The sequence below is a fragment of the Haliaeetus albicilla genome, chromosome 22 (genome assembly GCF_947461875.1).
Source record: "Haliaeetus albicilla chromosome 22, bHalAlb1.1, whole genome shotgun sequence".
NCBI classification, from domain to species: Eukaryota; Metazoa; Chordata; class Aves; order Accipitriformes; family Accipitridae; genus Haliaeetus; species Haliaeetus albicilla.
In genome coordinates, this window is record NC_091504.1 from 3,253,926 (window position 1) to 3,281,197 (window position 27,272).

Genomic DNA, 27,272 nt, shown 5'->3' on the forward strand with positions numbered 1-27,272 from the left:
CAAGGAGCCGGACGTTTGCCTTTTCGGGAACAGGCTCTGCCGAGGATGCGCACCGTGAGATGTTCCTTCTCTGGGCAAGCACAGATCCCCAAACCTGTTGTGCCTGTGAATAGGCTGCAGGGGGAAGGTGAAGACCAGCAACAGCTTTCAGGGCTGTCACCTTCCGTGTGGGACAAGGAGCCGGACGTTTGCCTTTTCGGGAACAGGCTCTGCCGAGGATGCGCACCGTGAGATGTTCCTTCTCTGGGCAAGCACAGATCCCCAAACCTGTTGTGCCTGTGAATAGGCTGCAGGGGGAAGGTGAAGACCAGCAAGAGCTTTCCGGGCTGCCACCTTCCGTGTGGGACAAGGAGCCGGACGTTTGCCTTTTCGGGAACAGGCTCTGCCGAGGATGCGCACCGTGAGATGTTCCTTCTCTGGGCAAGCACAGATCCCCAAACCTGTTGTGCCTGTGACTAGGCTGCAGGGGGAAGGTGAAGACCAGCAACAGCTTTCCGGGCTGCCACCTTCCGTGTGGGACAAGGAGCCGGACGTTTGCCTTTTCGGGAACAGGCTCTGCCGAGGATGCGCACCGTGAGATGTTCCTTCTCTGGGCAAGCACAGATCCCCAAACCTGTTGTGCCTGTGAATAGGCTGCAGGGGGAAGGTGAAGACCAGCAACAGCTTTCAGGGCTGCCACCTTCCGTGTGGGACAAGGAGCCGGACGTTTGCCTTTTCGGGAACAGGCTCTGCCGAGGATGCGCACCGTGAGATGTTCCTTCTCTGGGCAAGCACAGATCCCCAAACCTGTTGTGCCTGTGACTAGGCTGCAGGGGGAAGGTGAAGACCAGCAAGAGCTTTCAGGGCTGCCACCTTCCGTGTGGGACAAGGAGCCGGACGTTTGCCTTTTCGGGAACAGGCTCTGCCGAGGATGCGCACCGTGAGATGTTCCTTCTCTGGGCAAGCACAGATCCCCAAACCTGTTGTGCCTGTGACTAGGCTGCAGGGGGAAGGTGAAGACCAGCAACAGCTTTCCGGGCTGCCACCTTCCGTGTGGGACAAGGAGCCGGACGTTTGCCTGTTCGGGAACAGGCTCTGCCGAGGATGCGCACCGTGAGATGTTCCTTCTCTGGGCAAGCACAGATCCCATAAACTGTTGTGCCTGTGACTAGGCTGCAGGGGGAAGGTGAAGACCAGCAACAGCTTTCCGGGCTGCCACCTTCCGTGTGGGACAAGGAGCCGGACGTTTGCCTTTTCGGGAACAGGCTCTGCCGAGGATGTGCACCGTGAGATGTTCCTTGTCTGGGAAAGCACAGATCCCCAAACCTGTTGTGCCTGTGAATAGGCTGCAGGGGGAAGGTGAAGACCAGCAACAGCTTTCCGGGCTGCCACATTCCGTGTGGGACAAGGAGCCGGACGTTTGCCTTTTCGGGAACAGGCTCTGCCGAGGATGCGCACCGTGAGATGTTCCTTGTCTGGGCAAGCACAGATCCCATAAACTGTTGTGCCTGTGAATAGGCTGCAGGGGGAAGGTGAAGACCAGCAAGAGCTTTCAGGGCTGCCACCTTCCGTGTGGGACAAGGAGCCGGACGTTTGCCTTTTCGGGAACAGGCTCTGCCGAGGATGCGCACCGTGAGATGTTCCTTCTCTGGGCAAGCACAGATCCCATAAACTGTTGTGCCTGTGAATAGGCTGCAGGGGGAAGGTGAAGACCAGCAAGAGCTTTCCGGGCTGCCACCTTCCGTGTGGGACAAGGAGCCGGACGTTTGCCTTTTCGGGAACAGGCTCTGCCGAGGATGCGCACCGTGAGATGTTCCTTCTCTGGGCAAGCACAGATCCCAAAACCTGTTGTGCCTGTGAATAGGCTGCAGGGGGAAGGTGAAGACCAGCAACAGCTTTCCGGGCTGCCACCTTCCGTGTGGGACAAGGAGCCGGACGTTTGCCTTTTCGGGAACAGGCTCTGCCGAGGATGCGCACTGTGAGATGTTCCTTCTCTGGGCAAGCACAGATCCCCAAACCTGTTGTGCCTGTGACTAGGCTGCAGGGGGAAGGTGAAGACCAGCAACAGCTTTCCGGGCTGCCACCTTCCGTGTGGGACAAGGAGCCGGACGTTTGCCTTTTCGGGAACAGGCTCTGCCGAGGATGCGCACCGTGAGATGTTCCTTCCCTGGGCAAGCACAGATCCCAAAACCTGTTGTGCCTGTGAATAGGCTGCAGGGGGAAGGTGAAGACCAGCAAGAGCTTTCCGGGCTGCCACCTTCCGTGTGGGACAAGGAGCCGGACGTTTGCCTTTTCGGGAACAGGCTCTGCCGAGGATGCGCACCGTGAGATGTTCCTTCTCTGGGCAAGCACAGATCCCCAAACCTGTTGTGCCTGTGAATAGGCTGCAGGGGGAAGGTGAAGACCAGCAACAGCTTTCAGGGCTGCCACCTTCCGTGTGGGACAAGGAGCCGGACGTTTGCCTTTTCGGGAACAGGCTCTGCCGAGGATGCGCACCGTGAGATGTTCCTTCTCTGGGCAAGCACAGATCCCATAAACTGTTGTGCCTGTGACTAGGCTGCAGGGGGAAGGTGAAGACCAGCAAGAGCTTTCCGGGCTGCCACCTTCCGTGTGGGACAAGGAGCCGGACGTTTGCCTTTTCGGGAACAGGCTCTGCCGAGGCTGCGCACCGTGAGATGTTCCTTCTCTGGGCAAGCACAGATCCCCAAACCTGTTGTGCCTGTGAATAGGCTGCAGGGGGAAGGTGAAGACCAGCAAGAGCTTTCCGGGCTGCCACCTTCCGTGTGGGACAAGGAGCCGGACGTTTGCCTTTTCGGGAACAGGCTCTGCCGAGGATGCGCACCGTGAGATGTTCCTTCTCTGGGCAAGCACAGATCCCCAAACCTGTTGTGCCTGTGACTAGGCTGCAGGGGGAAGGTGAAGACCAGCAAGAGCTTTCCGGGCTGCCACGTTCCGTGTGGGACAAGGAGCCGGACGTTTGCCTTTTCGGGAACAGGCTCTGCCGAGGATGCGCACCGTGAGATGTTCCTTCTCTGGGCAAGCACAGATCCCCAAACCTGTTGTGCCTGTGACTAGGCTGCAGGGGGAAGGTGAAGACCAGCAAGAGCTTTCCGGGCTGCCACCTTCCGTGTGGGACAAGGAGCCGGACGTTTGCCTTTTTGGGAACAGGCTCTGCCGAGGATGCGCACCGTGAGATGTTCCTTGTCTGGGAAAGCACAGATCCCCAAACCTGTTGTGCCTGTGAATAGGCTGCAGGGGGAAGGTGAAGACCAGCAAGAGCTTTCCGGGCTGCCACCTTCCGTGTGGGACAAGGAGCCGGACGTTTGCCTGTTCGGGAACAGGCTCTGCCGAGGATGCGCACCGTGAGATGTTCCTTCTCTGGGCAAGCACAGATCCCCAAACCTGTTGTGCCTGTGAATAGGCTGCAGGGGGAAGGTGAAGACCAGCAACAGCTTTCCGGGCTGCCACCTTCCGTGTGGGACAAGGAGCCGGACGTTTGCCTTTTCGGGAACAGGCTCTGCCGAGGATGCGCACCGTGAGATGTTCCTTGTCTGGGCAAGCACAGATCCCATAAACTGTTGTGCCTGTGAATAGGCTGCAGGGGGAAGGTGAAGACCAGCAACAGCTTTCCGGGCTGCCACCTTCCGTGTGGGACAAGGAGCCGGACGTTTGCCTTTTCGGGAACAGGCTCTGCCGAGGATGCGCACCGTGAGATGTTCCTTCTCTGGGCAAGCACAGATCCCCAAACCTGTTGTGCCTGTGACTAGGCTGCAGGGGGAAGGTGAAGACCAGCAAGAGCTTTCCGGGCTGCCACCTTCCGTGTGGGACAAGGAGCCGGACGTTTGCCTTTTCGGGAACAGGCTCTGCCGAGGATGCGCACCGTGAGATGTTCCTTCTCTGGGCAAGCACAGATCCCCAAACCTGTTGTGCCTGTGAATAGGCTGCAGGGGGAAGGTGAAGACCAGCAACAGCTTTCAGGGCTGTCACCTTCCGTGTGGGACAAGGAGCCGGACGTTTGCCTTTTCGGGAACAGGCTCTGCCGAGGATGCGCACCGTGAGATGTTCCTTCTCTGGGCAAGCACAGATCCCCAAACCTGTTGTGCCTGTGAATAGGCTGCAGGGGGAAGGTGAAGACCAGCAACAGCTTTCCGGGCTGCCACCTTCCGTGTGGGACAAGGAGCCGGACGTTTGCCTTTTCGGGAACAGGCTCTGCCGAGGATGCGCACCATGAGATGTTCCTTCTCTGGGCAAGCACAGATCCCCAAACCTGTTGTGCCTGTGACTAGGCTGCAGGGGGAAGGTGAAGACCAGCAACAGCTTTCCGGGCTGCCACCTTCCGTGTGGGACAAGGAGCCGGACGTTTGCCTTTTCGGGAACAGGCTCTGCCGAGGATGCGCACCGTGAGATGTTCCTTCTCTGGGCAAGCACAGATCCCCAAACCTGTTGTGCCTGTGAATAGGCTGCAGGGGGAAGGTGAAGACCAGCAACAGCTTTCAGGGCTGCCACCTTCCGTGTGGGACAAGGAGCCGGACGTTTGCCTTTTCGGGAACAGGCTCTGCCGAGGATGCGCACCGTGAGATGTTCCTTCTCTGGGCAAGCACAGATCCCCAAACCTGTTGTGCCTGTGACTAGGCTGCAGGGGGAAGGTGAAGACCAGCAAGAGCTTTCAGGGCTGCCACCTTCCGTGTGGGACAAGGAGCCGGACGTTTGCCTTTTCGGGAACAGGCTCTGCCGAGGATGCGCACCGTGAGATGTTCCTTCTCTGGGCAAGCACAGATCCCCAAACCTGTTGTGCCTGTGACTAGGCTGCAGGGGGAAGGTGAAGACCAGCAACAGCTTTCCGGGCTGCCACCTTCCGTGTGGGACAAGGAGCCGGACGTTTGCCTGTTCGGGAACAGGCTCTGCCGAGGATGCGCACCGTGAGATGTTCCTTCTCTGGGCAAGCACAGATCCCATAAACTGTTGTGCCTGTGACTAGGCTGCAGGGGGAAGGTGAAGACCAGCAACAGCTTTCCGGGCTGCCACCTTCCGTGTGGGACAAGGAGCCGGACGTTTGCCTTTTCGGGAACAGGCTCTGCCGAGGATGTGCACCGTGAGATGTTCCTTGTCTGGGAAAGCACAGATCCCCAAACCTGTTGTGCCTGTGAATAGGCTGCAGGGGGAAGGTGAAGACCAGCAACAGCTTTCCGGGCTGCCACATTCCGTGTGGGACAAGGAGCCGGACGTTTGCCTTTTCGGGAACAGGCTCTGCCGAGGATGCGCACCGTGAGATGTTCCTTGTCTGGGCAAGCACAGATCCCATAAACTGTTGTGCCTGTGAATAGGCTGCAGGGGGAAGGTGAAGACCAGCAAGAGCTTTCAGGGCTGCCACCTTCCGTGTGGGACAAGGAGCCGGACGTTTGCCTTTTCGGGAACAGGCTCTGCCGAGGATGCGCACCGTGAGATGTTCCTTCTCTGGGCAAGCACAGATCCCATAAACTGTTGTGCCTGTGAATAGGCTGCAGGGGGAAGGTGAAGACCAGCAAGAGCTTTCCGGGCTGCCACCTTCCGTGTGGGACAAGGAGCCGGACGTTTGCCTTTTCGGGAACAGGCTCTGCCGAGGATGCGCACCGTGAGATGTTCCTTCTCTGGGCAAGCACAGATCCCAAAACCTGTTGTGCCTGTGAATAGGCTGCAGGGGGAAGGTGAAGACCAGCAACAGCTTTCCGGGCTGCCACCTTCCGTGTGGGACAAGGAGCCGGACGTTTGCCTTTTCGGGAACAGGCTCTGCCGAGGATGCGCACTGTGAGATGTTCCTTCTCTGGGCAAGCACAGATCCCCAAACCTGTTGTGCCTGTGACTAGGCTGCAGGGGGAAGGTGAAGACCAGCAACAGCTTTCCGGGCTGCCACCTTCCGTGTGGGACAAGGAGCCGGACGTTTGCCTTTTCGGGAACAGGCTCTGCCGAGGATGCGCACCGTGAGATGTTCCTTCCCTGGGCAAGCACAGATCCCAAAACCTGTTGTGCCTGTGAATAGGCTGCAGGGGGAAGGTGAAGACCAGCAAGAGCTTTCCGGGCTGCCACCTTCCGTGTGGGACAAGGAGCCGGACGTTTGCCTTTTCGGGAACAGGCTCTGCCGAGGATGCGCACCGTGAGATGTTCCTTCTCTGGGCAAGCACAGATCCCCAAACCTGTTGTGCCTGTGAATAGGCTGCAGGGGGAAGGTGAAGACCAGCAACAGCTTTCAGGGCTGCCACCTTCCGTGTGGGACAAGGAGCCGGACGTTTGCCTTTTCGGGAACAGGCTCTGCCGAGGATGCGCACCGTGAGATGTTCCTTCTCTGGGCAAGCACAGATCCCATAAACTGTTGTGCCTGTGACTAGGCTGCAGGGGGAAGGTGAAGACCAGCAAGAGCTTTCCGGGCTGCCACCTTCCGTGTGGGACAAGGAGCCGGACGTTTGCCTTTTCGGGAACAGGCTCTGCCGAGGCTGCGCACCGTGAGATGTTCCTTCTCTGGGCAAGCACAGATCCCCAAACCTGTTGTGCCTGTGAATAGGCTGCAGGGGGAAGGTGAAGACCAGCAAGAGCTTTCCGGGCTGCCACCTTCCGTGTGGGACAAGGAGCCGGACGTTTGCCTTTTCGGGAACAGGCTCTGCCGAGGATGCGCACCGTGAGATGTTCCTTCTCTGGGCAAGCACAGATCCCCAAACCTGTTGTGCCTGTGACTAGGCTGCAGGGGGAAGGTGAAGACCAGCAAGAGCTTTCCGGGCTGCCACGTTCCGTGTGGGACAAGGAGCCGGACGTTTGCCTTTTCGGGAACAGGCTCTGCCGAGGATGCGCACCGTGAGATGTTCCTTCTCTGGGCAAGCACAGATCCCCAAACCTGTTGTGCCTGTGACTAGGCTGCAGGGGGAAGGTGAAGACCAGCAAGAGCTTTCCGGGCTGCCACCTTCCGTGTGGGACAAGGAGCCGGACGTTTGCCTTTTCGGGAACAGGCTCTGCCGAGGATGCGCACCGTGAGATGTTCCTTGTCTGGGAAAGCACAGATCCCCAAACCTGTTGTGCCTGTGAATAGGCTGCAGGGGGAAGGTGAAGACCAGCAAGAGCTTTCCGGGCTGCCACCTTCCGTGTGGGACAAGGAGCCGGACGTTTGCCTGTTCGGGAACAGGCTCTGCCGAGGATGCGCACCGTGAGATGTTCCTTCTCTGGGCAAGCACAGATCCCCAAACCTGTTGTGCCTGTGAATAGGCTGCAGGGGGAAGGTGAAGACCAGCAACAGCTTTCCGGGCTGCCACCTTCCGTGTGGGACAAGGAGCCGGACGTTTGCCTTTTCGGGAACAGGCTCTGCCGAGGATGCGCACCGTGAGATGTTCCTTGTCTGGGCAAGCACAGATCCCATAAACTGTTGTGCCTGTGAATAGGCTGCAGGGGGAAGGTGAAGACCAGCAACAGCTTTCCGGGCTGCCACCTTCCGTGTGGGACAAGGAGCCGGACGTTTGCCTTTTCGGGAACAGGCTCTGCCGAGGATGCGCACCGTGAGATGTTCCTTCTCTGGGAAAGCACAGATCCCCAAACCTGTTGTGCCTGTGAATAGGCTGCAGGGGGAAGGTGAAGACCAGCAACAGCTTTCCGGGCTGCCACCTTCCGTGTGGGACAAGGAGCCGGACGTTTGCCTTTTCGGGAACAGGCTCTGCCGAGGATGCGCACCGTGAGATGTTCCTTCTCTGGGCAAGCAGAGATCCCCAAACCTGTTGTGCCTGTGACTAGGCTGCAGGGGGAAGGTGAAGACCAGCAACAGCTTTCCGGGCTGCCACCTTCCGTGTGGGACAAGGAGCCGGACGTTTGCCTTTTCGGGAACAGGCTCTGCCGAGGATGCGCACCGTGAGATGTTCCTTCTCTGGGCAAGCACAGATCCCCAAACCTGTTGTGCCTGTGAATAGGCTGCAGGGGGAAGGTGAAGACCAGCAACAGCTTTCCGGGCTGCCACCTTCCGTGTGGGACAAGGAGCCGGACGTTTGCCTTTTCGGGAACAGGCTCTGCCGAGGATGCGCACCGTGAGATGTTCCTTCTCTGGGCAAGCACAGATCCCCAAACCTGTTGTGCCTGTGACTAGGCTGCAGGGGGAAGGTGAAGACCAGCAAGAGCTTTCCGGGCTGCCACCTTCCGTGTGGGACAAGGAGCCGGACGTTTGCCTTTTCGGGAACAGGCTCTGCCGAGGATGCGCACCGTGAGATGTTCCTTCTCTGGGCAAGCACAGATTCCCAAAACCTGTTGTGCCTGTGAATAGGCTGCAGGGGGAAGGTGAAGACCAGCAACAGCTTTCAGGGCTGCCACCTTCCGTGTGGGACAAGGAGCCGGACGTTTGCCTTTTCGGGAACAGGCTCTGCCGAGGATGCGCACCGTGAGATGTTCCTTCTCTGGGCAAGCACAGATCCCCAAACCTGTTGTGCCTGTGAATAGGCCGCAGGGGGAAGGTGAAGACGAGCAACAGCTTTCCGGGCTGCCACCTTCCGTGTGGGACAAGGAGCCGGACGTTTGCCTTTTCGGGAACAGGCTCTGCCGAGGATGCGCACCGTGAGATGTTCCTTCTCTGGGCAAGCACAGATCCCCAAACCTGTTGTGCCTGTGAATAGGCTGCAGGGGGAAGGTGAAGACCAGCAAGAGCTTTCCGGGCTGCCACCTTCCGTGTGGGACAAGGAGCCGGACGTTTGCCTTTTCGGGAACAGGCTCTGCCGAGGATGCGCACCGTGAGATGTTCCTTCTCTGGGCAAGCACAGATCCCCAAACCTGTTGTGCCTGTGAATAGGCTGCAGGGGGAAGGTGAAGACCAGCAAGAGCTTTCCGGGCTGCCACCTTCCGTGTGGGACAAGGAGCCGGACGTTTGCCTTTTCGGGAACAGGCTCTGCCGAGGATGCGCACCGTGAGATGTTCCTTCTCTGGGCAAGCACAGATCCCCAAACCTGTTGTGCCTGTGAATAGGCTGCAGGGGGAAGGTGAAGACCAGCAAGAGCTTTCCGGGCTGCCACCTTCCGTGTGGGACAAGGAGCCGGACGTTTGCCTTTTCGGGAACAGGCTCTGCAGAGGATGCGCACCGTGAGATGTTCCTTGTCTGGGAAAGCACAGATCCCCAAACCTGTTGTGCCTGTGAATAGGCTGCAGGGGGAAGGTGAAGACCAGCAACAGCTTTCCGGGCTGCCACCTTCCGTGTGGGACAAGGAGCCGGACGTTTGCCTTTTCGGGAACAGGCTCTGCCGAGGATGCGCACCGTGAGATGTTCCTTCTCTGGGCAAGCACAGATCCCCAAACCTGTTGTGCCTGTGACTAGGCTGCAGGGGGAAGGTGAAGACCAGCAACAGCTTTCCGGGCTGCCCCCTTCCGTGTGGGACAAGGAGCCGGACGTTTGCCTTTTCGGGAACAGGCTCTGCCGAGGATGCGCACCGTGAGATGTTCCTTCTCTGGGCAAGCACAGATCCCCAAACCTGTTGTGCCTGTGAATAGGCCGCAGGGGGAAGGTGAAGGCCAGCAAGAGCTTTCCGGGCTGCCACCTTCCGTGTGGGACAAGGAGCCGGACGTTTGCCTTTTCGGGAACAGGCTCTGCCGAGGATGCGCACCGTGAGATGTTCCTTCTCTGGGCAAGCACAGATCCCCAAACCTGTTGTGCCTGTGAATAGGCTGCAGGGGGAAGGTGAAGACCAGCAACAGCTTTCCGGGCTGCCACCTTCCGTGTGGGACAAGGAGCCGGACGTTTGCCTTTTCGGGAACAGGCTCTGCCGAGGATGCGCACCGTGAGACGTTCCTTCTCTGGGCAAGCACAGATCCCCAAACCTGTTGTGCCTGTGAATAGGCTGCAGGGGGAAGGTGAAGACCAGCAACAGCTTTCCGGGCTGCCACCTTCCGTGTGGGACAAGGAGCCGGACGTTTGCCTTTTCGGGAACAGGCTCTGCCGAGGATGCGGACCGTGAGATGTTCCTTCTCTGCGCAAGCACAGATCCCCAAACCTGTTGTGCCTGTGACTAGGCTGCAGGGGGAAGGTGAAGACCAGCAACAGCTTTCCGGGCTGCCACCTTCCGTGTGGGACAAGGAGCCGGACGTTTGCCTTTTCGGGAACAGGCTCTGCCGAGGATGCGCACCGTGAGATGTTCCTTCTCTGGGCAAGCACAGATCCCCAAACCTGTTGTGCCTGTGACTAGGCTGCAGGGGGAAGGTGAAGACCAGCAACAGCTTTCCGGGCTGCCACCTTCCGTGTGGGACAAGGAGCCGGACGTTTGCCTTTTCGGGAACAGGCTCTGCCGAGGATGCGCACCGTGAGATGTTCCTTCTCTGGGCAAGCACAGATCCCCAAACCTGTTGTGCCTGTGAATAGGCTGCAGGGGGAAGGTGAAGACGAGCAACAGCTTTCCGGGCTGCCACCTTCCGTGTGGGACAAGGAGCCGGACGTTTGCCTTTTCGGGAACAGGCTCTGCCGAGGATGTGCACCGTGAGATGTTCCTACTCTGGGAAAGCACAGATCCCCAAACCTGTTGTGCCTGTGACTAGGCTGCAGGGGGAAGGTGAAGACGAGCAACAGCTTTCCGGGCTGCCACCTTCCGTGTGGGACAAGGAGCCGGACGTTTGCCTTTTCGGGAACAGGCTCTGCCGAGAATGCGCACCGTGAGATGTTCCTTCTCTGGGCAAGCACAGATCCCATAAACTGTTGTGCCTGTGAATAGGCTTCAGGGGGAAGGTGAAGACCAGCAAGAGCTTTCAGGGCTGCCACCTTCCGTGTGGGACAAGGAGCCGGACGTTTGCCTTTTCGGGAACAGGCTCTGCCGAGGATGCGCACCGTGAGATGTTCCTTCTCTGGGCAAGCACAGATCCCCAAACCTGTTGTGCCTGTGAATAGGCTGCAGGGGGAAGGTGAAGACCAGCAACAGCTTTCCGGGCTGCCACCTTCCGTGTGGGACAAGGAGCCGGACGTTTGCCTTTTCGGGAACAGGCTCTGCCGAGGATGCGCACCGTGAGATGTTCCTTCTCTGGGCAAGCACAGATCCCCAAACCTGTTGTGCCTGTGAATAGGCTGCAGGGGGAAGGTGAAGACCAGCAAGAGCTTTCCGGGCTGCCACCTTCCGTGTGGGACAAGGAGCCGGACGTTTGCCTTTTCGGGAACAGGCTCTGCCGAGGATGCGCACCGTGAGATGTTCCTTCTCTGGGCAAGCACAGATCCCCAAACCTGTTGTGCCTGTGGATAGGCTGCAGGGGGAAGGTGAAGACCAGCAACAGCTTTCCGGGCTGCCACCTTCCGTGTGGGACAAGGAGCCGGACGTTTGCCTTTTCGGGAACAGGCTCTGCCGAGGATGCGCACCGTGAGATGTTCCTTCTCTGGGCAAGCACAGATCCCCAAACCTGTTGTGCCTGTGAATAGGCTGCAGGGGGAAGGTGAAGACCAGCAACAGCTTTCCGGGCTGCCACCTTCCGTGTGGGACAAGGAGCCGGACGTTTGCCTTTTCGGGAACAGGCTCTGCCGAGGATGCGCACCGTGAGATGTTCCTTCTCTGGGCAAGCACAGATCCCAAAACCTGTTGTGCCTGTGAATAGGCTGCAGGGGGAAGGTGAAGACCAGCAACAGCTTTCAGGGCTGCCACCTTCCGTGTGGGACAAGGAGCCGGACGTTTGCCTGTTCGGGAACAGGCTCTGCCGAGGATGCGCACCGTGAGATGTTCCTTCTCTGGGCAAGCACAGATCCCCAAAACTGTTGTGCCTGTGACTAGGCTGCAGGGGGAAGGTGAAGACCAGCAACAGCTTTCCGGGCTGCCACCTTCCGTGTGGGACAAGGAGCCGGACGTTTGCCTTTTCGGGAACAGGCTCTGCCGAGGATGTGCACCGTGAGATGTTCCTTCTCTGGGCAAGCACAGATCCCCAAACCTGTTGTGCCTGTGACTAGGCTGCAGGGGGAAGGTGAAGACGAGCAACAGCTTTCCGGGCTGCCACCTTCCGTGTGGGACAAGGAGCCGGACGTTTGCCTTTTCGGGAACAGGCTCTGCCGAGGATGCGCACTGTGAGATGTTCCTTGTCTGGGAAAGCACAGATCCCCAAACCTGTTGTGCCTGTGAATAGGCTGCAGGGGGAAGGTGAAGACCAGCAACAGCTTTCCGGGCTGCCACCTTCCGTGTGGGACAAGGAGCCGGACGTTTGCCTTTTCGGGAACAGGCTCTGCCGAGGATGCGCACCGTGAGATGTTCCTTCTCTGGGCAAGCACAGATCCCAAAACCTGTTGTGCCTGTGGATAGGCTGCAGGGGGAAGGTGAAGACCAGCAACAGCTTTCCGGGCTGCCCCCTTCCGTGTGGGACAAGGAGCCGGACGTTTGCCTTTTCGGGAACAGGCTCTGCCGAGGATGCGCACCGTGAGATGTTCCTTCTCTGGGCAAGCACAGATCCCCAAACCTGTTGTGCCTGTGAATAGGCCGCAGGGGGAAGGTGAAGACCAGCAAGAGCTTTCCGGGCTGCCACCTTCCGTGTGGGACAAGGAGCCGGACGTTTGCCTTTTCGGGAACAGGCTCTGCCGAGGATGCGCACCGTGAGATGTTCCTTCTCTGGGCAAGCACAGATCCCCAAACCTGTTGTGCCTGTGAATAGGCTGCAGGGGGAAGGTGAAGACCAGCAACAGCTTTCCGGGCTGCCACCTTCCGTGTGGGACAAGGAGCCGGACGTTTGCCTTTTCGGGAACAGGCTCTGCCGAGGATGCGCACCGTGAGACGTTCCTTCTCTGGGCAAGCACAGATCCCCAAACCTGTTGTGCCTGTGAATAGGCTGCAGGGGGAAGGTGAAGACGAGCAACAGCTTTCCGGGCTGCCACCTTCCGTGTGGGACAAGGAGCCGGACGTTTGCCTTTTCGGGAACAGGCTCTGCCGAGAATGCGCACCGTGAGATGTTCCTTCTCTGGGCAAGCACAGATCCCAAAACCTGTTGTGCCTGTGAATAGGCTGCAGGGGGAAGGTGAAGACCAGCAAGAGCTTTCCGGGCTGCCACCTTCCGTGTGGGACAAGGAGCCGGACGTTTGCCTTTTCGGGAACAGGCTCTGCCGAGGATGCGCACCGTGAGATGTTCCTTGTCTGGGAAAGCACAGATCCCAAAACCTGCTGTGCCTGTGGATAGGCTGCAGGGGGAAGGTGAAGACCAGCAACAGCTTTCAGGGCTGCCACCTTCCGTGTGGGACAAGGAGCCGGACGTTTGCCTTTTCGGGAACAGGCTCTGCCGAGGATGCGCACCGTGAGATGTTCCTTCTCTGGGCAAGCACAGATCCCCAAACCTGTTGTGCCTGTGAATAGGCTGCAGGGGGAAGGTGAAGACCAGCAACAGCTTTCCGGGCTGCCCCCTTCCGTGTGGGACAAGGAGCCGGACGTTTGCCTTTTCGGGAACAGGCTCTGCCGAGGATGCGCACCGTGAGATGTTCCTTCTCTGGGCAAGCACAGATCCCCAAACCTGTTGTGCCTGTGAATAGGCCGCAGGGGGAAGGTGAAGACCAGCAAGAGCTTTCCGGGCTGCCACCTTCCGTGTGGGACAAGGAGCCGGACGTTTGCCTTTTCGGGAACAGGCTCTGCCGAGGATGCGCACCGTGAGATGTTCCTTCTCTGGGCAAGCACAGATCCCCAAACCTGTTGTGCCTGTGAATAGGCTGCAGGGGGAAGGTGAAGACCAGCAACAGCTTTCCGGGCTGCCACCTTCCGTGTGGGACAAGGAGCCGGACGTTTGCCTTTTCGGGAACAGGCTCTGCCGAGGATGCGCACCGTGAGACGTTCCTTCTCTGGGCAAGCACAGATCCCCAAACCTGTTGTGCCTGTGAATAGGCTGCAGGGGGAAGGTGAAGACCAGCAACAGCTTTCCGGGCTGCCACCTTCCGTGTGGGACAAGGAGCCGGACGTTTGCCTTTTCGGGAACAGGCTCTGCCGAGGATGCGCACCGTGAGATGTTCCTTCTCTGCGCAAGCACAGATCCCCAAACCTGTTGTGCCTGTGAATAGGCTGCAGGGGGAAGGTGAAGACGAGCAACAGCTTTCCGGGCTGCCACCTTCCGTGTGGGACAAGGAGCCGGACGTTTGCCTTTTCGGGAACAGGCTCTGCCGAGAATGCGCACCGTGAGATGTTCCTTCTCTGGGCAAGCACAGATCCCCAAACCTGTTGTGCCTGTGAATAGGCTGCAGGGGGAAGGTGAAGACCAGCAAGAGCTTTCCGGGCTGCCACCTTCCGTGTGGGACAAGGAGCCGGACGTTTGCCTTTTCGGGAACAGGCTCTGCCGAGGATGCGCACCGTGAGATGTTCCTTGTCTGGGAAAGCACAGATCCCAAAACCTGTTGTGCCTGTGGATAGGCTGCAGGGGGAAGGTGAAGACCAGCAAGAGCTTTCAGGGCTGCCACCTTCCGTGTGGGACAAGGAGCCGGACGTTTGCCTTTTCGGGAACAGGCTCTGCCGAGGATGCGCACCGTGAGATGTTCCTTCTCTGGGCAAGCACAGATCCCCAAACCTGTTGTGCCTGTGAATAGGCTGCAGGGGGAAGGTGAAGACCAGCAACAGCTTTCCGGGCTGCCACCTTCCGTGTGGGACAAGGAGCCGGACGTTTGCCTTTTCGGGAACAGGCTCTGCCGAGGATGCGCACCGTGAGATGTTCCTTCTCTGGGCAAGCACAGATCCCCAAACCTGTTGTGCCTGTGAATAGGCTGCAGGGGGAAGGTGAAGACCAGCAACAGCTTTCAGGGCTGCCACCTTCCGTGTGGGACAAGGAGCCGGACGTTTGCCTGTTCGGGAACAGGCTCTGCCGAGGATGCGCACCGTGAGATGTTCCTTCTCTGGGCAAGCACAGATCCCCAAAACTGTTGTGCCTGTGACTAGGCTGCAGGGGGAAGGTGAAGACCAGCAAGAGCTTTCCGGGCTGCCACCTTCCGTGTGGGACAAGGAGCCGGACGTTTGCCTTTTCGGGAACAGGCTCTGCCGAGGATGTGCACCGTGAGATGTTCCTTCTCTGGGCAAGCACAGATCCCCAAACCTGTTGTGCCTGTGACTAGGCTGCAGGGGGAAGGTGAAGACGAGCAACAGCTTTCCGGGCTGCCACCTTCCGTGTGGGACAAGGAGCCGGACGTTTGCCTTTTCGGGAACAGGCTCTGCCGAGGATGCGCACTGTGAGATGTTCCTTGTCTGGGAAAGCACAGATCCCCAAACCTGTTGTGCCTGTGAATAGGCTGCAGGGGGAAGGTGAAGACCAGCAACAGCTTTCCGGGCTGCCACCTTCCGTGTGGGACAAGGAGCCGGACGTTTGCCTTTTCGGGAACAGGCTCTGCCGAGGATGCGCACCGTGAGATGTTCCTTCTCTGGGCAAGCACAGATCCCAAAACCTGTTGTGCCTGTGAATAGGCTGCAGGGGGAAGGTGAAGACCAGCAAGAGCTTTCCGGGCTGCCACCTTCCGTGTGGGACAAGGAGCCGGACGTTTGCCTTTTCGGGAACAGGCTCTGCCGAGGATGCGCACCGTGAGATGTTCCTTGTCTGGGAAAGCACAGATCCCAAAACCTGTTGTGCCTGTGAATAGGCTGCAGGGGGAAGGTGAAGACGAGCAACAGCTTTCCGGGCTGCCACCGTCCGTGTGGGACAAGGAGCCGGATGTTTGCCTTTTCGGGAACAGGCTCTGCCGAGGATGCGCACCGTGAGATGTTCCTTCTCTGGGCAAGCACAGATCCCCAAACCTGTTGTGCCTGTGACTAGGCTGCAGGGGGAAGGTGAAGACCAGCAAGAGCTTTCCGGGCTGCCACCTTCCGTGTGGGACAAGGAGCCGGACGTTTGCCTTTTCGGGAACAGGCTCTGCCGAGGATGCGCACCGTGAGATGTTCCTTCTCTGGGCAAGCACAGATCCCCAAACCTGTTGTGCCTGTGACTAGGCTGCAGGGGGAAGGTGAAGACCAGCAACAGCTTTCCGGGCTGCCACCTTCCGTGTGGGACAAGGAGCCGGACGTTTGCCTTTTCGGGAACAGGCTCTGCCGAGGATGCGCACCGTGAGATGTTCCTTGTCTGGGAAAGCACAGATCCCCAAACCTGTTGTGCCTGTGACTAGGCTGCAGGGGGAAGGTGAAGACCAGCAACAGCTTTCCGGGCTGCCACCTTCCGTGTGGGACAAGGAGCCGGACGTTTGCCTGTTCGGGAACAGGCTCTGCCGAGGATGCGCACCGTGAGATGTTCCTTCTCTGGGCAAGCACAGATCCCCAAACCTGTTGTGCCTGTGACTAGGCTGCAGGGGGAAGGTGAAGACCAGCAACAGCTTTCCGGGCTGCCACCTTCCGTGTGGGACAAGGAGCCGGACGTTTGCCTTTTCGGGAACAGGCTCTGCCGAGGATGTGCACCGTGAGATGTTCCTTCTCTGGGCAAGCACAGATCCCCAAACCTGTTGTGCCTGTGACTAGGCTGCAGGGGGAAGGTGAAGACCAGCAAGAGCTTTCCGGGCTGCCACCTTCCGTGTGGGACAAGGAGCCGGACGTTTGCCTTTTCGGGAACAGGCTCTGCCGAGGATGTGCACCGTGAGATGTTCCTTCTCTGGGCAAGCACAGATCCCCAAACCTGTTGTGCCTGTGACTAGGCTGCAGGGGGAAGGTGAAGACCAGCAACAGCTTTCCGGGCTGCCACCTTCCGTGTGGGACAAGGAGCCGGACGTTTGCCTTTTCGGGAACAGGCTCTGCCGAGGATGCGCACCGTGAGATGTTCCTTCTCTGGGCAAGCACAGATCCCCAAACCTGTTGTGCCTGTGAATAGGCTGCAGGGGGAAGGTGAAGACGAGCAACAGCTTTCCGGGCTGCCACCTTCCGTGTGGGACAAGGAGCCGGACGTTTGCCTTTTCGGGAACAGGCTCTGCCGAGGATGTGCACCGTGAGATGTTCCTTCTCTGGGCAAGCACAGATCCCCAAACCTGTTGTGCCTGTGACTAGGCTGCAGGGGGAAGGTGAAGACGAGCAACAGCTTTCCGGGCTGCCACCTTCCGTGTGGGACAAGGAGCCGGACGTTTGCCTTTTCGGGAACAGGCTCTGCCGAGAATGCGCACCGTGAGATGTTCCTTCTCTGGGCAAGCACAGATCCCATAAACTGTTGTGCCTGTGAATAGGCTTCAGGGGGAAGGTGAAGACCAGCAAGAGCTTTCAGGGCTGCCACCTTCCGTGTGGGACAAGGAGCCGGACGTTTGCCTTTTCGGGAACAGGCTCTGCCGAGGATGCGCACCGTGAGATGTTCCTTCTCTGGGCAAGCACAGATCCCCAAACCTGTTGTGCCTGTGAATAGGCTGCAGGGGGAAGGTGAAGACCAGCAACAGCTTTCCGGGCTGCCACCTTCCGTGTGGGACAAGGAGCCGGACGTTTGCCTTTTCGGGAACAGGCTCTGCCGAGGATGCGCACCGTGAGATGTTCCTTCTCTGGGCAAGCACAGATCCCAAAACCTGTTGTGCCTGTGAATAGGCTGCAGGGGGAAGGTGAAGACCAGCAACAGCTTTCCGGGCTGCCACATTCCGTGTGGGACAAGGAGCCGGACGTTTGCCTTTTCGGGAACAGGCTCTGCCGAGGATGCGCACCGTGAGATGTTCCTTGTCTGGGCAAGCACAGATCCCATAAACTGTTGTGCCTGTGACTAGGCTGCAGGGGGAAGGTGAAGACCAGCAAGAGCTTTCCGGGCTGCCACCTTCCGTGTGGGACAAGGAGCCGGACGTTTGCCTTTTCGGGAACAGGCTCTGCCGAGGATGCGCACCGTGAGATGTTCCTTCTCTGGGCAAGCACAGATCCCATAAACTGTTGTGCCTGTGAATAGGCTGCAGGGGGAAGGTGAAGACCAGCAAGAGCTTTCCGGGCTGCCACCTTCCGTGTGGGACAAGGAGCCGGACGTTTGCCTTTTCGGGAACAGGCTCTGCCGAGGATGCGCACCGTGAGATGTTCCTTCTCTGGGCAAGCACAGATCCCAAAACCTGTTGTGCCTGTGAATAGGCTGCAGGGGGAAGGTGAAGACCAGCAACAGCTTTCCGGGCTGCCACCTTCCGTGTGGGACAAGGAGCCGGACGTTTGCCTTTTCGGGAACAGGCTCTGCCGAGGATGCGCACTGTGAGATGTTCCTTCTCTGGGCAAGCACAGATCCCCAAACCTGTTGTGCCTGTGACTAGGCTGCAGGGGGAAGGTGAAGACCAGCAAGAGCTTTCCGGGCTGCCACCTTCCGTGTGGGACAAGGAGCCGGACGTTTGCCTTTTCGGGAACAGGCTCTGCCGAGGATGCGCACCGTGAGATGTTCCTTCCCTGGGCAAGCACAGATCCCAAAACCTGTTGTGCCTGTGAATAGGCTGCAGGGGGAAGGTGAAGACCAGCAAGAGCTTTCCGGGCTGCCACCTTCCGTGTGGGACAAGGAGCCGGACGTTTGCCTTTTCGGGAACAGGCTCTGCCGAGGATGCGCACCGTGAGATGTTCCTTCTCTGGGCAAGCACAGATCCCCAAACCTGTTGTGCCTGTGAATAGGCTGCAGGGGGAAGGTGAAGACCAGCAACAGCTTTCAGGGCTGCCACCTTCCGTGTGGGACAAGGAGCCGGACGTTTGCCTTTTCGGGAACAGGCTCTGCCGAGGATGCGCACCGTGAGATGTTCCTTCTCTGGGCAAGCACAGATCCCATAAACTGTTGTGCCTGTGACTAGGCTGCAGGGGGAAGGTGAAGACCAGCAAGAGCTTTCCGGGCTGCCACCTTCCGTGTGGGACAAGGAGCCGGACGTTTGCCTTTTCGGGAACAGGCTCTGCCGAGGCTGCGCACCGTGAGATGTTCCTTCTCTGGGCAAGCACAGATCCCCAAACCTGTTGTGCCTGTGAATAGGCTGCAGGGGGAAGGTGAAGACCAGCAAGAGCTTTCCGGGCTGCCACCTTCCGTGTGGGACAAGGAGCCGGACGTTTGCCTTTTCGGGAACAGGCTCTGCCGAGGATGCGCACCGTGAGATGTTCCTTCTCTGGGCAAGCACAGATCCCCAAACCTGTTGTGCCTGTGACTAGGCTGCAGGGGGAAGGTGAAGACCAGCAAGAGCTTTCCGGGCTGCCACGTTCCGTGTGGGACAAGGAGCCGGACGTTTGCCTTTTCGGGAACAGGCTCTGCCGAGGATGCGCACCGTGAGATGTTCCTTCTCTGGGCAAGCACAGATCCCCAAACCTGTTGTGCCTGTGACTAGGCTGCAGGGGGAAGGTGAAGACCAGCAAGAGCTTTCCGGGCTGCCACCTTCCGTGTGGGACAAGGAGCCGGACGTTTGCCTTTTCGGGAACAGGCTCTGCTGAGGATGCGCACCGTGAGATGTTCCTTCTCTGGGCAAGCACAGATCCCCAAACCTGTTGTGCCTGTGAATAGGCTGCAGGGGGAAGGTGAAGACCAGCAACAGCTTTCCGGGCTGCCACCTTCCGTGTGGGACAAGGAGCCGGACGTTTGCCTTTTCGGGAACAGGCTCTGCCGAGGATGCGCACCGTGAGATGTTCCTTGTCTGGGAAAGCACAGATCCCCAAACCTGTTGTGCCTGTGAATAGGCTGCAGGGGGAAGGTGAAGACCAGCAAGAGCTTTCCGGGCTGCCACCTTCCGTGTGGGACAAGGAGCCGGACGTTTGCCTGTTCGGGAACAGGCTCTGCCGAGGATGCGCACCGTGAGATGTTCCTTCTCTGGGCAAGCACAGATCCCCAAACCTGTTGTGCCTGTGAATAGGCTGCAGGGGGAAGGTGAAGACCAGCAAGAGCTTTCCGGGCTGCCACCTTCCGTGTGGGACAAGGAGCCGGACGTTTGCCTTTTCGGGAACAGGCTCTGCCGAGGATGCGCACCGTGAGATGTTCCTTGTCTGGGCAAGCACAGATCCCATAAACTGTTGTGCCTGTGAATAGGCTGCAGGGGGAAGGTGAAGACCAGCAACAGCTTTCCGGGCTGCCACCTTCCGTGTGGGACAAGGAGCCGGACGTTTGCCTTTTCGGGAACAGGCTCTGCCGAGGATGCGCACCGTGAGATGTTCCTTCTCTGGGCAAGCACAGATCCCCAAACCTGTTGTGCCTGTGAATAGGCTGCAGGGGGAAGGTGAAGACCAGCAACAGCTTTCCGGGCTGCCACCTTCCGTGTGGGACAAGGAGCCGGACGTTTGCCTTTTCGGGAACAGGCTCTGCCGAGGATGCGCACCGTGAGATGTTCCTTCTCTGGGCAAGCACAGATCCCCAAACCTGTTGTGCCTGTGACTAGGCTGCAGGGGGAAGGTGAAGACCAGCAACAGCTTTCCGGGCTGCCACCTTCCGTGTGGGACAAGGAGCCGGACGTTTGCCTTTTCGGGAACAGGCTCTGCCGAGGATGCGCACCGTGAGATGTTCCTTCTCTGGGCAAGCACAGATCCCCAAACCTGTTGTGCCTGTGACTAGGCTGCAGGGGGAAGGTGAAGACCAGCAACAGCTTTCCGGGCTGCCACCTTCCGTGTGGGACAAGGAGCCGGACGTTTGCCTTTTCGGGAACAGGCTCTGCCGAGGATGCGCACCGTGAGATGTTCCTTCTCTGGGCAAGCACAGATCCCCAAACCTGTTGTGCCTGTGACTAGGCTGCAGGGGGAAGGTGAAGACCAGCAAGAGCTTTCCGGGCTGCCACCTTCCGTGTGGGACAAGGAGCCGGACGTTTGCCTTTTCGGGAACAGGCTCTGCCGAGGATGCGCACCGTGAGATGTTCCTTCTCTGGGCAAGCACAGATTCCCAAAACCTGTTGTGCCTGTGAATAGGCTGCAGGGGGAAGGTGAAGACCAGCAACAGCTTTCAGGGCTGCCACCTTCCGTGTGGGACAAGGAGCCGGACGTTTGCCTTTTCGGGAACAGGCTCTGCCGAGGATGCGCACCGTGAGATGTTCCTTCTCTGGGCAAGCACAGATCCCCAAACCTGTTGTGCCTGTGAATAGGCCGCAGGGGGAAGGTGAAGACGAGCAACAGCTTTCCGGGCTGCCACCTTCCGTGTGGGACAAGGAGCCGGACGTTTGCCTTTTCGGGAACAGGCTCTGCCGAGGATGCGCACCGTGAGATGTTCCTTCTCTGGGCAAGCACAGATCCCCAAACCTGTTGTGCCTGTGAATAGGCTGCAGGGGGAAGGTGAAGACCAGCAAGAGCTTTCCGGGCTGCCACCTTCCGTGTGGGACAAGGAGCCGGACGTTTGCCTTTTCGGGAACAGGCTCTGCCGAGGATGCGCACCGTGAGATGTTCCTTCTCTGGGCAAGCACAGATCCCCAAACCTGTTGTGCCTGTGAATAGGCTGCAGGGGGAAGGTGAAGACCAGCAAGAGCTTTCCGGGCTGCCACCTTCCGTGTGGGACAAGGAGCCGGACGTTTGCCTTTTCGGGAACAGGCTCTGCCGAGGATGCGCACCGTGAGATGTTCCTTCTCTGGGCAAGCACAGATCCCCAAACCTGTTGTGCCTGTGAATAGGCTGCAGGGGGAAGGTGAAGACCAGCAAGAGCTTTCCGGGCTGCCACCTTCCGTGTGGGACAAGGAGCCGGACGTTTGCCTTTTCGGGAACAGGCTCTGCAGAGGATGCGCACCGTGAGATGTTCCTTGTCTGGGAAAGCACAGATCCCCAAACCTGTTGTGCCTGTGAATAGGCTGCAGGGGGAAGGTGAAGACCAGCAACAGCTTTCCGGGCTGCCACCTTCCGTGTGGGACAAGGAGCCGGACGTTTGCCTTTTTGGGAACAGGCTCTGCCGAGGATGCGCACCGTGAGATGTTCCTTCTCTGGGCAAGCACAGATCCCCAAACCTGTTGTGCCTGTGACTAGGCTGCAGGGGGAAGGTGAAGACCAGCAACAGCTTTCCGGGCTGCCCCCTTCCGTGTGGGACAAGGAGCCGGACGTTTGCCTTTTCGGGAACAGGCTCTGCCGAGGATGCGCACCGTGAGATGTTCCTTCTCTGGGCAAGCACAGATCCCCAAACCTGTTGTGCCTGTGAATAGGCCGCAGGGGGAAGGTGAAGACCAGCAAGAGCTTTCCGGGCTGCCACCTTCCGTGTGGGACAAGGAGCCGGACGTTTGCCTTTTCGGGAACAGGCTCTGCCGAGGATGCGCACCGTGAGATGTTCCTTCTCTGGGCAAGCACAGATCCCCAAACCTGTTGTGCCTGTGAATAGGCTGCAGGGGGAAGGTGAAGACCAGCAACAGCTTTCCGGGCTGCCACCTTCCGTGTGGGACAAGGAGCCGGACGTTTGCCTTTTCGGGAACAGGCTCTGCCGAGGATGCGCACCGTGAGACGTTCCTTCTCTGGGCAAGCACAGATCCCCAAACCTGTTGTGCCTGTGAATAGGCTGCAGGGGGAAGGTGAAGACCAGCAACAGCTTTCCGGGCTGCCACCTTCCGTGTGGGACAAGGAGCCGGACGTTTGCCTTTTCGGGAACAGGCTCTGCCGAGGATGCGGACCGTGAGATGTTCCTTCTCTGCGCAAGCACAGATCCCCAAACCTGTTGTGCCTGTGACTAGGCTGCAGGGGGAAGGTGAAGACCAGCAAGAGCTTTCCGGGCTGCCACCTTCCGTGTGGGACAAGGAGCCGGACGTTTGCCTTTTCGGGAACAGGCTCTGCCGAGGATGCGCACCGTGAGATGTTCCTTCTCTGGGCAAGCACAGATCCCCAAACCTGTTGTGCCTGTGAATAGGCCGCAGGGGGAAGGTGAAGACCAGCAACAGCTTTCGGGGCTGCCACCTTCCGTGTGGGACAAGGAGCCGGACGTTTGCCTTTTCGGGAACAGGCTCTGCCGAGGATGCGCACCGTGAGATGTTCCTTCTCTGGGCAAGCACAGATCCCCAAACCTGTTGTGCCTGTGAATAGGCTGCAGGGGGAAGGTGAAGACGAGCAACAGCTTTCGGGGCTGCCACCTTCCGTGTGGGACAAGGAGCCGGACGTTTGCCTTTTTGGGAACAGGCTCTGCCGAGGATGCGCACCGTGAGATGTTCCTTCTCTGGGCAAGCACAGATCCCAAAACCTGTTGTGCCTGTGACTAGGCTGCAGGGGGAAGGTGAAGACCAGCAACAGCTTTCCGGGCTGCCACCTTCCGTGTGGGACAAGGAGCCGGACGTTTGCCTTTTCGGGAACAGGCTCTGCCGAGGATGCGCACCGTGAGATGTTCCTTCTCTGGGCAAGCACAGATCCCCAAACCTGTTGTGCCTGTGAATAGGCTGCAGGGGGAAGGTGAAGACCAGCAACAGCTTTCCGGGCTGCCACCTTCCGTGTGGGACAAGGAGCCGGACGTTTGCCTTTTCGGGAACAGGCTCTGCCGAGGATGCGCACCGTGAGATGTTCCTTGTCTGGGAAAGCACAGATCCCCAAACCTGTTGTGCCTGTGAATAGGCTGCAGGGGGAAGGTGAAGACCAGCAACAGCTTTCCGGGCTGCCACCTTCCGTGTGGGACAAGGAGCCGGACGTTTGCCTGTTCGGGAACAGGCTCTGCCGAGGATGCGCACCGTGAGATGTTCCTTCTCTGGGCAAGCACAGATCCCCAAACCTGTTGTGCCTGTGACTAGGCTGCAGGGGGAAGGTGAAGACCAGCAACAGCTTTCCGGGCTGCCACCTTCCGTGTGGGACAAGGAGCCGGACGTTTGCCTTTTCGGGAACAGGCTCTGCCGAGGATGTGCACCGTGAGATGTTCCTTCTCTGGGCAAGCACAGATCCCCAAACCTGTTGTGCCTGTGACTAGGCTGCAGGGGGAAGGTGAAGACCAGCAACAGCTTTCCGGGCTGCCACCTTCCGTGTGGGACAAGGAGCCGGACGTTTGCCTTTTCGGGAACAGGCTCTGCCGAGGATGTGCACCGTGAGATGTTCCTTCTCTGGGCAAGCACAGATCCCCAAACCTGTTGTGCCTGTGACTAGGCTGCAGGGGGAAGGTGAAGACGAGCAACAGCTTTCCGGGCTGCCACCTTCCGTGTGGGACAAGGAGCCGGACGTTTGCCTTTTCGGGAACAGGCTCTGCCGAGGATGCGCACCGTGAGATGTTCCTTCTCTGGGCAAGCACAGATCCCCAAACCTGTTGTGCCTGTGAATAGGCTGCAGGGGGAAGGTGAAGACGAGCAACAGCTTTCCGGGCTGCCACCTTCCGTGTGGGACAAGGAGCCGGACGTTTGCCTTTTCGGGAACAGGCTCTGCCGAGGATGTGCACCGTGAGATGTTCCTTCTCTGGGAAAGCACAGATCCCCAAACCTGTTGTGCCTGTGACTAGGCTGCAGGGGGAAGGTGAAGACGAGCAACAGCTTTCCGGGCTGCCACCTTCCGTGTGGGACAAGGAGCCGGACGTTTGCCTTTTCGGGAACAGGCTCTGCCGAGAATGCGCACCGTGAGATGTTCCTTCTCTGGGCAAGCACAGATCCCATAAACTGTTGTGCCTGTGAATAGGCTTCAGGGGGAAGGTGAAGACCAGCAAGAGCTTTCAGGGCTGCCACCTTCCGTGTGGGACAAGGAGCCGGACGTTTGCCTTTTCGGGAACAGGCTCTGCCGAGGATGCGCACCGTGAGATGTTCCTTCTCTGGGCAAGCACAGATCCCCAAACCTGTTGTGCCTGTGAATAGGCTGCAGGGGGAAGGTGAAGACCAGCAACAGCTTTCCGGGCTGCCACCTTCCGTGTGGGACAAGGAGCCGGACGTTTGCCTTTTCGGGAACAGGCTCTGCCGAGGATGCGCACCGTGAGATGTTCCTTCTCTGGGCAAGCACAGATCCCAAAACCTGTTGTGCCTGTGAATAGGCTGCAGGGGGAAGGTGAAGACCAGCAAGAGCTTTCCGGGCTGCCACCTTCCGTGTGGGACAAGGAGCCGGACGTTTGCCTTTTCGGGAACAGGCTCTGCCGAGGATGCGCACCGTGAGATGTTCCTTGTCTGGGAAAGCACAGATCCCCAAACCTGTTGTGCCTGTGGATAGGCTGCAGGGGGAAGGTGAAGACCAGCAACAGCTTTCCGGGCTGCCACCTTCCGTGTGGGACAAGGAGCCGGACGTTTGCCTTTTCGGGAACAGGCTCTGCCGAGGATGCGCACCGTGAGATGTTCCTTCTCTGGGCAAGCACAGATCCCCAAACCTGTTGTGCCTGTGAATAGGCTGCAGGGGGAAGGTGAAGACCAGCAACAGCTTTCCGGGCTGCCACCTTCCGTGTGGGACAAGGAGCCGGACGTTTGCCTTTTCGGGAACAGGCTCTGCCGAGGATGCGCACCGTGAGATGTTCCTTCTCTGGGCAAGCACAGATCCCAAAACCTGTTGTGCCTGTGAATAGGCTGCAGGGGGAAGGTGAAGACGAGCAACAGCTTTCCGGGCTGCCACCTTCCGTGTGGGACAAGGAGCCGGACGTTTGCCTGTTCGGGAACAGGCTCTGCCGAGGATGCGCACCGTGAGATGTTCCTTCTCTGGGCAAGCACAGATCCCCAAACCTGTTGTGCCTGTGACTAGGCTGCAGGGGGAAGGTGAAGACCAGCAACAGCTTTCCGGGCTGCCACCTTCCGTGTGGGACAAGGAGCCGGACGTTTGCCTTTTCGGGAACAGGCTCTGCCGAGGATGTGCACCGTGAGATGTTCCTTCTCTGGGCAAGCACAGATCCCCAAACCTGTTGTGCCTGTGACTAGGCTGCAGGGGGAAGGTGAAGACGAGCAACAGCTTTCCGGGCTGCCACCTTCCGTGTGGGACAAGGAGCCGGACGTTTGCCTTTTCGGGAACAGGCTCTGCCGAGGATGCGCACTGTGAGATGTTCCTTGTCTGGGAAAGCACAGATCCCCAAACCTGTTGTGCCTGTGAATAGGCTGCAGGGGGAAGGTGAAGACCAGCAACAGCTTTCCGGGCTGCCACCTTCCGTGTGGGACAAGGAGCCGGACGTTTGCCTTTTCGGGAACAGGCTCTGCCGAGGATGCGCACCGTGAGATGTTCCTTCTCTGGGCAAGCACAGATTCCCAAAACCTGTTGTGCCTGTGAATAGGCTGCAGGGGGAAGGTGAAGACCAGCAACAGCTTTCAGGGCTGCCACCTTCCGTGTGGGACAAGGAGCCGGACGTTTGCCTTTTCGGGAACAGGCTCTGCCGAGGATGCGCACCGTGAGATGTTCCTTCTCTGGGCAAGCACAGATCCCCAAACCTGTTGTGCCTGTGAATAGGCCGCAGGGGGAAGGTGAAGACGAGCAACAGCTTTCCGGGCTGCCACCTTCCGTGTGGGACAAGGAGCCGGACGTTTGCCTTTTCGGGAACAGGCTCTGCCGAGGATGCGCACCGTGAGATGTTCCTTCTCTGGGAAAGCACAGATCCCCAAACCTGTTGTGCCTGTGAATAGGCTGCAGGGGGAAGGTGAAGACCAGCAACAGCTTTCAGGGCTGCCACCTTCCGTGTGGGACAAGGAGCCGGACGTTTGCCTTTTCGGGAACAGGCTCTGCCGAGGATGCGCACCGTGAGATGTTCCTTCTCTGGGCAAGCACAGATCCCCAAACCTGTTGTGCCTGTGAATAGGCTGCAGGGGGAAGGTGAAGACCAGCAAGAGCTTTCCGGGCTGCCACCTTCCGTGTGGGACAAGGAGCCGGACGTTTGCCTTTTCGGGAACAGGCTCTGCCGAGGATGCGCACCGTGAGATGTTCCTTCTCTGGGCAAGCACAGATCCCCAAACCTGTTGTGCCTGTGAATAGGCTGCAGGGGGAAGGTGAAGACCAGCAAGAGCTTTCCGGGCTGCCACCTTCCGTGTGGGACAAGGAGCCGGACGTTTGCCTTTTCGGGAACAGGCTCTGCCGAGGATGCGCACCGTGAGATGTTCCTTGTCTGGGAAAGCACAGATCCCCAAACCTGTTGTGCCTGTGAATAGGCTGCAGGGGGAAGGTGAAGACCAGCAACAGCTTTCCGGGCTGCCACCTTCCGTGTGGGACAAGGAGCCGGACGTTTGCCTTTTCGGGAACAGGCTCTGCCGAGGATGCGCACCGTGAGATGTTCCTTCTCTGGGCAAGCACAGATCCCAAAACCTGTTGTGCCTGTGACTAGGCTGCAGGGGGAAGGTGAAGACCAGCAACAGCTTTCCGGGCTGCCCCCTTCCGTGTGGGACAAGGAGCCGGACGTTTGCCTTTTCGGGAACAGGCTCTGCCGAGGATGCGCACCGTGAGATGTTCCTTCTCTGGGCAAGCACAGATCCCCAAACCTGTTGTGCCTGTGAATAGGCCGCAGGGGGAAGGTGAAGACCAGCAAGAGCTTTCCGGGCTGCCACCTTCCGTGTGGGACAAGGAGCCGGACGTTTGCCTTTTCGGGAACAGGCTCTGCCGAGGATGCGCACCGTGAGATGTTCCTTCTCTGGGCAAGCACAGATCCCCAAACCTGTTGTGCCTGTG